At 43.4% G+C, this 8,793-nt stretch overlaps 1 long non-coding RNA gene and 1 pseudogene across 1 annotated transcript; one reads left to right on the top strand and one right to left on the bottom strand.

The window, feature by feature from the left end:
- Positions 1–458: 458 nt before the first annotated feature.
- LOC118216377 lies at positions 459–2,426 on the top strand. Its single transcript, XR_004763006.1, has 3 exons — positions 459–998; positions 1,903–1,950; positions 2,232–2,426. It is a non-coding gene; the product is annotated as an uncharacterized LOC118216377 (long non-coding RNA).
- A 1,379-nt stretch (positions 2,427–3,805) lies between these two features.
- The window catches only part of LOC118217387, a 16,989-nt pseudogene continuing 12,001 nt past the window's right edge, over positions 3,806–8,793 (bottom strand).

Genomic DNA, 8,793 nt, shown 5'->3' with positions numbered 1-8,793 from the left:
CCGAATTAACTTCTCACACCACCAAAATACCGTGCCAATTTACGTTTTATTACTATACATACTATTTTTATGCTTGGATTAATTAGTAATTATATTTGATGCAACTTTAGCTATATTTCCATTACTTTTCCAAAACTTTTCAAAAAATATAATTTTCCATAACTTTTCCAGGGCCTGGAAATTGCATTTTAAATTTCAATGACTTTTCCAGGTTTTTCATGACCGTACGAACCCCGATTAAAGAACAACACAGGCCGGCCGGTAAGCGCACAAGAGCTCACGTTCAATCCACATTCCTTTGCAATATTGTAGCCGGTTAATAAGTCAACGCAATAAACATATCGTCTGCACGTCTCGCGTTCGCTGGGAAGTATGGCAAACACCTCATAGATACACAATAAACACGGATCTACACTATGTCTATTATGGATCTATTTCAAAAAACGACCCTACCTTATCTACCGTACCTCAGCAAGATGGCTGGGGGGGGACTACCCCAGCTGGTTCTGAGCGAGGGGCAGGAATACACTCAAAGTGTATTCCTGCCTCTAACTCACAACCGTGGCCGATTTAGTATCTCCGATTAACCTGTATGCATGTTTTTCGGATTGGGGAAACCTAGGTGGACACGGGGAGAACATGCAAACTCCGCACAGAGCCGAGATTCGATATCACGACCTTCGTACTGTGAGGCGACAGCGCTACCCACTGAGCCACCGTGCCACCGATTACAATGCTTGCTTGGTAAACTATCAAGGATCATCAACGATGACGTGCCCTTAGCCTCATAGCTCCAGGCTAGCTCCCGTAATTAGTACTGTTCGGTTGTTCCCGGTTTAGCAATGGCGACCTTCTACACCTGCTGTCAATAGGAGCTCCCAAATATAAACATCACTCGCGTTCATAGGATTTTCACAACGACAACGACTAAAGACTCAACCGGCAAATTGGAGAAAGGCTATTCATTACATGCCATGTGTATTTTTGCAACTACCAAGGTAAGAAAACAACTCTTAACTGACTCACTAGCTAATGCTAATTAACCTCAAATACTAGCCTCCGTTCTACATGGTCGCTAACATTAACTATCTGTCTAACGTTGGGTAATGCTGTGTGCTTCATCTGCTCTTCATTCTCTACCTACAACATTGTAACATGCTTTCTTAACCGCCGTTATATATCAGCCTTAGCTGTCCTTCAAGTTTTTGCTTAACTACCTAGTCAAAATTCCCTTCCGATATTGCTTGTGTCGACAGTGCTGCCACGGAAACCACGATAGATTTAGCCAGTCTAGCCACATCTATTCAAAATGTAAACGAGTAAGGCGTTCTTCACGGTCGGGAAAAATTTTATCACCACCTTAGTCTTGTTGTTAGCCACTCTTATGCATAGCACTTACTAGGTAGCTACCTAACGTTATTTTCTACGCCAAAATTATCATGGATGTGTAAGATGTGTTCACCTAAGTAATACAGACATAACCCTAACGAGACTTTTCATTGCATCTCTTATTTTATTTATTCGGTGTCCAATAAAGACACACTGTCAAGGAGGTCGGCGTGAGAGCCTGACAGTCTGTGTACTTTCCAGTAATGCACGCATTCACAAGGAGTCTGTTGCACACAGCTACAATTTCACTCAATCAACATGTCATATGCACCATTTTAAAGAAGAATCTTGCCGCCTAGGAGAACTTCGTCAATGTGGTCCAGGGTGTGCCTGTTGCAAGCTTTATATTGTATTGTAGCTGTCTGTCACAGTTATTGCTTTATAAAATGTCTTGATAATCAGAATGATTGTTAACAGCCTGATTGTTGACAGGATGCAGGAGAGATGTGACCCCTGAGATCGCAATTTACACTATCTCTCTCTCTCTCTCTCTCTCTCTCTCTCTCTCTGCAGCAATCCGCCAGGCCGTCTCCAGATCTCTTGTGGCACGCTACCAGAAATGTGAGCCGCCCTTACATTTACTCATTTTTTTGTCATTCTGTATCTGTCTGTGTTTTTCATGTTCGCTTATGCCCGTGAGAGCTTCAAAGAGAATATTGCTATTGCTCAGCCTTTAAAATACTTCAATATTTTCATGCTGAAGGTTTACACAACAGGCATGGAATGTTGTCTGATACCTCCCTGGTTTGACAGTCAGGAGGTGGGCTTCCCTGGTTACAGAGTCAGGAGATGGGGCTCCCTAGTTAGAGCTGGTTTGCTGACTTGCTCTGGTCTGTTTCCAGATGTGGATGAAGCCTCTAGGAAGTAGATCTGACATCCTGATCCGGTACCGCGGGACCTTGTTGGTGGCCGACTCCCGCCGCTCCTGGTCCGACGAGTTTGCTGGACCCGGAGCTCGCCCTCGCTACCAAAAGTCTTACTGTTAAAAATGTTGTCTTTGCTTTTATATACAATAAAAATGAAAATGACCTAAATCAGCTTCAGGCTCACTGTTTGTACTGGTCTTTTACTCTGCTTGCTTTTTATTTTCCAACCAGCCTTTTACTAAAGGTAGACTTAACATTCCTGATTTACTTTTCTGTTAGTTTGCTTTATTTTCTCTATGATTGCACCTGCACCTGACGTGTCAGAGATCTGGGCCCATCCTCAGAGCGCACGTTACTTTGGCAGAAAAAAATTATTTTAATCGTGCTTCGGACTGCTGTAATCAATGTTCTGTCTTTATGAACCTGCAAAGTGCTTCTCTGCTTGTTTCAGTGGTAATGTGGGGATGATGATGTTGAATTAACAATGCAGTGATTGCTTGCTACTGATGTTGCAGACCAGTGCTTTTCAAACTCTATCCTGTCCGGTTAGGCACGTTGTTTGCAAAGCTCAAATGCAATACCGCAATTCTAACAAACTGTTCATTTTTATGTCAATATGTGGCTTTTTCTTCATCTACAGCCCTTTCTTGTCAGGATAACAAATCCCTCAGACCAACAAATGCACAATTAAGAAAAATTAACAATCCGTTAAAATTCTCCTACTGCAATTGTGGTTACTCTGTGAGCCAGGAAGTCAAGAGACTTTGCTTTGGCTAAGATAAAATAGACTTTATTAATCCCCAGGTGGGGAAATTTGGGTGTTACAGCAGCAGATAAAAACAACATATCACACATATAGACATAAAAGGCAGTAATGAAGTCAGCTTTTGGGACAGCTGACTGACAGTTCCATAGTTCACCCACAACAGTGAGTTCCTGAGATGTGCACAGGGGTGGCAGGTTAGATATGTTGCGCCTGTGGTAGATGACCCGTCTGGAGCGAGGCAACGGGCACAAGGGAATCAGGGTTAGACACGTGACAAACTGACCACGAGGCGGCCTACGCCTCCAGCAGCTTCAGTTGGAGTTTAAAAATAGGTGGTGGCAATTACGTAATTGCAATGAGCTCGTTAGGGCAGAATAGCACCAGGTGAAACTGCTCGAAATTAGCAAGACAATACAGGGCTATTTAACAGTATCACCACTGCATACACTGTTCAACTAAAGCACAATTATGTTCTCTAACTAACAAGAACTGAAATAAATTAAAGAGCGATTATCTGAACTAACGCACAACCATGTTCTCTAACTAGTAAAAGCTGAGACAAATTAAAGACCGATTATCTGAACAAACGCACCACTATGTTCTCCAACTAAGAACAGCTGAGACAAATTTAAGAGAGATTATCTGAACTAACGCACAACTATATTCTCTGACTAACAACAGCAGGAACAAATTAAGTAAAGATACACCTACCTGAAACGCGGAATAGTAGCGACGCCACAATCAGATGCACAGTTCAGGAAAAGTTAGGAGGAGGGAAGTTTACAATCTGTAGCATCTATTGTTGAATATCGGAAATATTGCTTTTCTCGGTGAAGTATTGCACAGCGTCAGTCAGAGACCTGTGTATTCACCTTTATTGAAGAGACAGAAGTTTTCATGCATTCTTACTGGCTGCCTCACAGAGATTACATTTTTACCACAGCCATTTAATTCAGCAGGGAAGAATAATTTCCACATCTTGTCCAACTTATCAATCATTGTGTGCAGTGGCTAAAAAGATGTCGGGAAGTAATATGCTCTGGCCCGCTTCCAGCTAGTAGGAGGACAAGGTCCTGTCAATCAGCTGTGACCCCACTTTACATGGGCTGGCTCTTGATAGGCGGGTATAGTTGTCCCCTCCTCATGACTGCATGGGCTCTTGATCCCAGTCCTAGTAGCTATGCAGCCACAGACTATTCCTGGTGGGGCCCCGATTGTAATTGTAATTCCCCAATTCATACCATTGTCAGTTTACCCACTGATTGTTTTGTTTTAATTCCTTAATCGCCCCCATCTCTAGGTTAACCCAGACTGGTATGTATCGCTCGTATCTGATCTGGGGGAGACTGGAGGAGGCCCCAAGATGTAGACCCTTCTCAGGCTTGACTCGGGTGGTCGGGCTACCTAGCGGTGTTAACAAAAACCACTTGGGTCTAGCAAGGTAAATATCCAGCCCCCCTGGGTCCACTTGGACAGCACGCAGGGTGTGGTGGTCTGGGGCCACAGACCTTAAATGGTGCCCAATTTTCTATTGGTGACTAGCACCACTCACACACCGGACCATCATGCACTACACATGTTAATTGGACTAACCAAAACCAGTTTGGGCTCTTTCAAATTTCTTCACCCCCCCTAAATTGTCAAGTTTTGGGAAAAGACCAGCATGATAATTGCATGTTTTTACTGTAAAGATTGAGTAAGCATACAAAACAATATACTAAAAATGTTTTTTACGCTTTAGGAATTCAGTCTGCAATCTGTGAAATCCATCATGTAAACTTGGACAGATATAGCCAGGGTCAAGCAGTACAGGTTTTTCGGATGTAGTTTCATCAAACACAATAATGAAAAATATATAAGCAGTAACCAAGAATTTTAGGGGCCCCTGGGTCATTCTCTGAAGCCAAAAAGAGTGAAATCTGTTTAGGGCAGCAGTCTGTTTATTAATCATCTTTGTGTGTATTAGCTTTAAACACAATATATCCACTTCCCCTAGGCTTCATTTTCACGTGCCTGCTGTCTTTTCAAGGGAACATTTAATTTCAAAGAATTCATTTCAAGAACCATTTGGATAAAGGTTAGGGTTAGAATAATTCTCAACCATGGTTAGAATTATGCATGATCAGAGACAACACTAGTTGCCCTGACACATTCATAAGCATGCAAAACATATGGATACAAATGAAGATGCCAAAAAGTTATTTTTAAAGTTTTCATTAATTGTACATACAATGAATATGACAACAATAAAATACTGGTGAAATGTGTTGAGTATTTCCTACTACATAATGTGTCGTTCATGCTCAAGTGCAAGACACTTGCTTCCAGCAGCATGGAGGAAAAATTCAAAAGACAGAAACACACTGGTGTGCATGTGAAACTGAAGCAAAATATAGAATGGCTCAAAATGAAGACATTTGAAATGTAGATAATCCTACTAATGAGTACCAGAATAAAATGAATTTTTGCTTAATGCCATGTATATGTTGGCACTAAAACCACTGATCTGGTGCAGAACACATCATATAAATCATGATGTGCAGCAAGGCTACTTGCTTACCTTCCAAAAGAGCAGCTTCAATAGTGAAGACATTTACATTTAGGAATTAAGCCAATTCATACAGAATCAATTCTCACACCTATATATTTAATCACCAGGTCAAATTAAATCCTTTTTTCAGGGTTACAATGGCTGTACCCCACCAGGGTGTCAAACCTAGCCCTAACTAGAGGTCTTCCAGCCCCGAGGTGTCCACTTTGATCTTAATAAAGAGAGTGTCATCCTTCGCATAGGCGGCGTTCTTAGGGGCCTCCAGGTTACCATGGGAAACAAAGCAAGGGAACCCAGAGGCCACGTTTGTGTCAGACACAGGGCGGGAGAAGCTGCTGCTGGCAGGGTCCGGCAGGAAGGATTCGCTCATGTGGTTTCTGGCGGTGCTCTTGTCCAGCACTGTCAGGGTGACGGTCTGGCGGAAGGGCCAGGGAAGCAGTGAGTCAAAGTCGCCTCTCATCAGGACCACGTACAGGGACAGGTGTGTTCCCAACCCAGTGCCATCACCGCTCAGGTACGCCCGTGCACTCAGCTTGTACCCGCTGCGCCCAGTGTAGAACGCAGAGCTCAACATGGGAGGGGCGTGGCCTCTGCTGGCCACCTCCTTCCTCTTCTGTTAGTCACGGATCTTCCAGATGAGTTTCCCACAGTAGGATGTGGACTCCAGCTCCCGGAAGCGTTCCTCGTTGCGCTGCAGCTGGTCCACATGGATGTCCAGCAGCCGTGAGTGCTGCAGATACCTGCCCTCCAGCACACCTGTGCAGGAGAGAGCAGAACTTCAGGAAGAAAGCCAAACTGTACAGCTGGGCTTCTCAGCAGGGCTGTGGTCAGTTCAGGAAATTAACTGAAATCCAATTATCAAACTGAAGATAAGCTATAATGTTCTTGGACAATTTTTCAATTATCTGAATTTCAATGAATTGTCGACTGGCTGAGTTGAAATTGGATTGACCTCACCCTGATACCTCTCCCTGGCTGTGGCAGTGTATCTTCCTTTTATTTCCACTGTGCTCAGATATCAGCAACTCATTTATCAGGAATTTACAAATTAGGTGTATTTATTTCCACTTGCAGACATTTTTAATATGAGGAATAGGCTTCCGAGTAATGTTGAATATTACGAATTAATCCTATTAGTGTATTCACATCACACTTCTGCCCATGTTGCTTCACAGTGGAAAGAAAATTAAAACATAATTGAAAAAATAGTGCAAAATAAAATTAAGAAACAACATTGGGAAAATCTAAATGTGCAAAATAATGAATAAAAACCTAGTGAATAGATTGGTTGTAGCTTAGTGTGTAAATAAGAACAAAAATATGACAAGAACAAAAATGACAATCACACACACAAGAAGAGCACAATCTATGAAGCATTAATGAACAGTGGGCGGGGCCACTCACCAAGCCGCTCCTTCAGGCCCTCAACGACGGACACCTGCTGACTGAGCGTGCCCAGAGAGCCCCTGAGCTGAGCCAGCTCAGTGTGGGCGGAGTCCTGGCCAAAGGCCAGGGAAAGCTGCTGCAGCTGGAGCTGAATGCTGGAGACCCGGCCCCTCTGCTCCTCCAAAGACCTCTGCAATGGACAAGAGACTTCAACTCCCATAATGCCCTTCACCAGCAACAGCTTGAGAAATTACAAACCAAAAGAACAGGAAGGTAGGAGGGTGAGGAGGTGCTACCAAAGACTTAAAAGTCTAAGAAACGCAATGAAAAAGAAAACATCCTGCAGTATTACACATTATTCTCCCAGAGTGTGTTTAGTAACTGCGCAACAAACTGTTTCAATAAGGTAGGTCTTTGCCACTTGGTGGATTTCCTGGTTTCCTGGTTGAAATATCGTCTTTGTGGTACATTTAATAAAGTCACTCAGGAAGCATTAAACTATGTGCAGGATATTTTTCCATGTGAAGCATTTATACCCTGAGTAGACTCTTACCTGCACAACGGAGAGCACCTGGTCACTCTTAGTCACCTGCTGGACCACCCTTTCCAGACTGCTCACTGTGCTCTTCTGCTCTTGTAGCTCCAGCTGCCTTAGAGACATGCTCTGCTGGAGACTGTGGATCTGCACAGAGAACACAGCCCTGTAACTGTGGATCTGCACAGACAACACAGCCCTGTACTGCGGATCTGCACAGAGAACATAGCCCTGTAGTGACTCTGGCTGGAAGACTCTTCAACATGGTCACCAATAAACAAATGCTACAAGCTTGAAATAGTCAATTTGGGATTGCTCTGTAGGGCTGCCAGTGGGAGAGTCACTTCTACACTGGGAGAATCATGGCTTGAAGGAAGAATCCCTCTTATAAGGAGGTTTTGGAACTGTACCTGCTTTTCCAGCTTGGTGTTGTTCTCCAAAACCAGCAGCAGATGCTCATTCAGAGCAGCATCCTCATGGACCTGAACCTTCGCCCTCTTCTCCTGCTTAAAAAAGCGACGTCTTAAAAAAATCCTCACCTGGACAAAGCCTTTATAGGTTGAACAAGCCTTAACATCGTCATTCTCACTGAACTAGAGGAATTACAAACAAGACCTTTAAATACATGGTCTCAGCTGTGGAGCTGGAACTGGAAAAGTAGAGTTGGTAGAGTGGACGTGTTAAAGTTTGTTGGAAAAGACCATTTGGTAAAGTAGAGCTTGTAAAGTAAAATTGTAAATCTGCACTTGGTAGAGTTAAATTGGAGTGAAGTTGGTAAAGGCAAGCTGGTTGAGCGTAGTTGATAGAGTGCAGTTGGTAGAGTACATAGAGGGCTGTTGGAAAAGGAGAGTTGGTTTAGGGCCTTGTGCTTAGCTTGATAAATAAGAGGATATGTTGCACCTACCCTGACAAAACAGCCGTATTTCTTGTACACACAGTCTGTCTCCAACTCAGGACATTGACTGAAATGTTCCTTCAGCTGCAGGTTCACATGCAACAAAAAGAAAAGTGAATGAGAGAGAGAGGAAGAGGGAGGGAGGGAGGGAGGGAGGGAGGGAGGGAGACTGATCAGTCCTGTAGAGGGTAAAAGGCCTTCTAGACATCTCATGGGATGACTGTGGAAGAAAATACATTTGTGCTTAGAGAATGCAAACGGCTAGTGAAAAATTAGTGGGCCTTTTGTAAAATAACATTAGTTAGTGGCTAAATATTCCGGGAATACTGTCAAATGTAACTGACCCTACTTAATCAGCTGTTCTCAGACCAAAGCTAGCTGTTTCTGCTGCTTGTGTGTTGTCTG

This window comes from Anguilla anguilla, chromosome 17 (assembly GCF_013347855.1).
Source record: "Anguilla anguilla isolate fAngAng1 chromosome 17, fAngAng1.pri, whole genome shotgun sequence".
Classification (NCBI taxonomy): Eukaryota; Metazoa; Chordata; class Actinopteri; order Anguilliformes; family Anguillidae; genus Anguilla; species Anguilla anguilla.
This window is presented reverse-complemented; position numbering and strand designations above follow the sequence as displayed.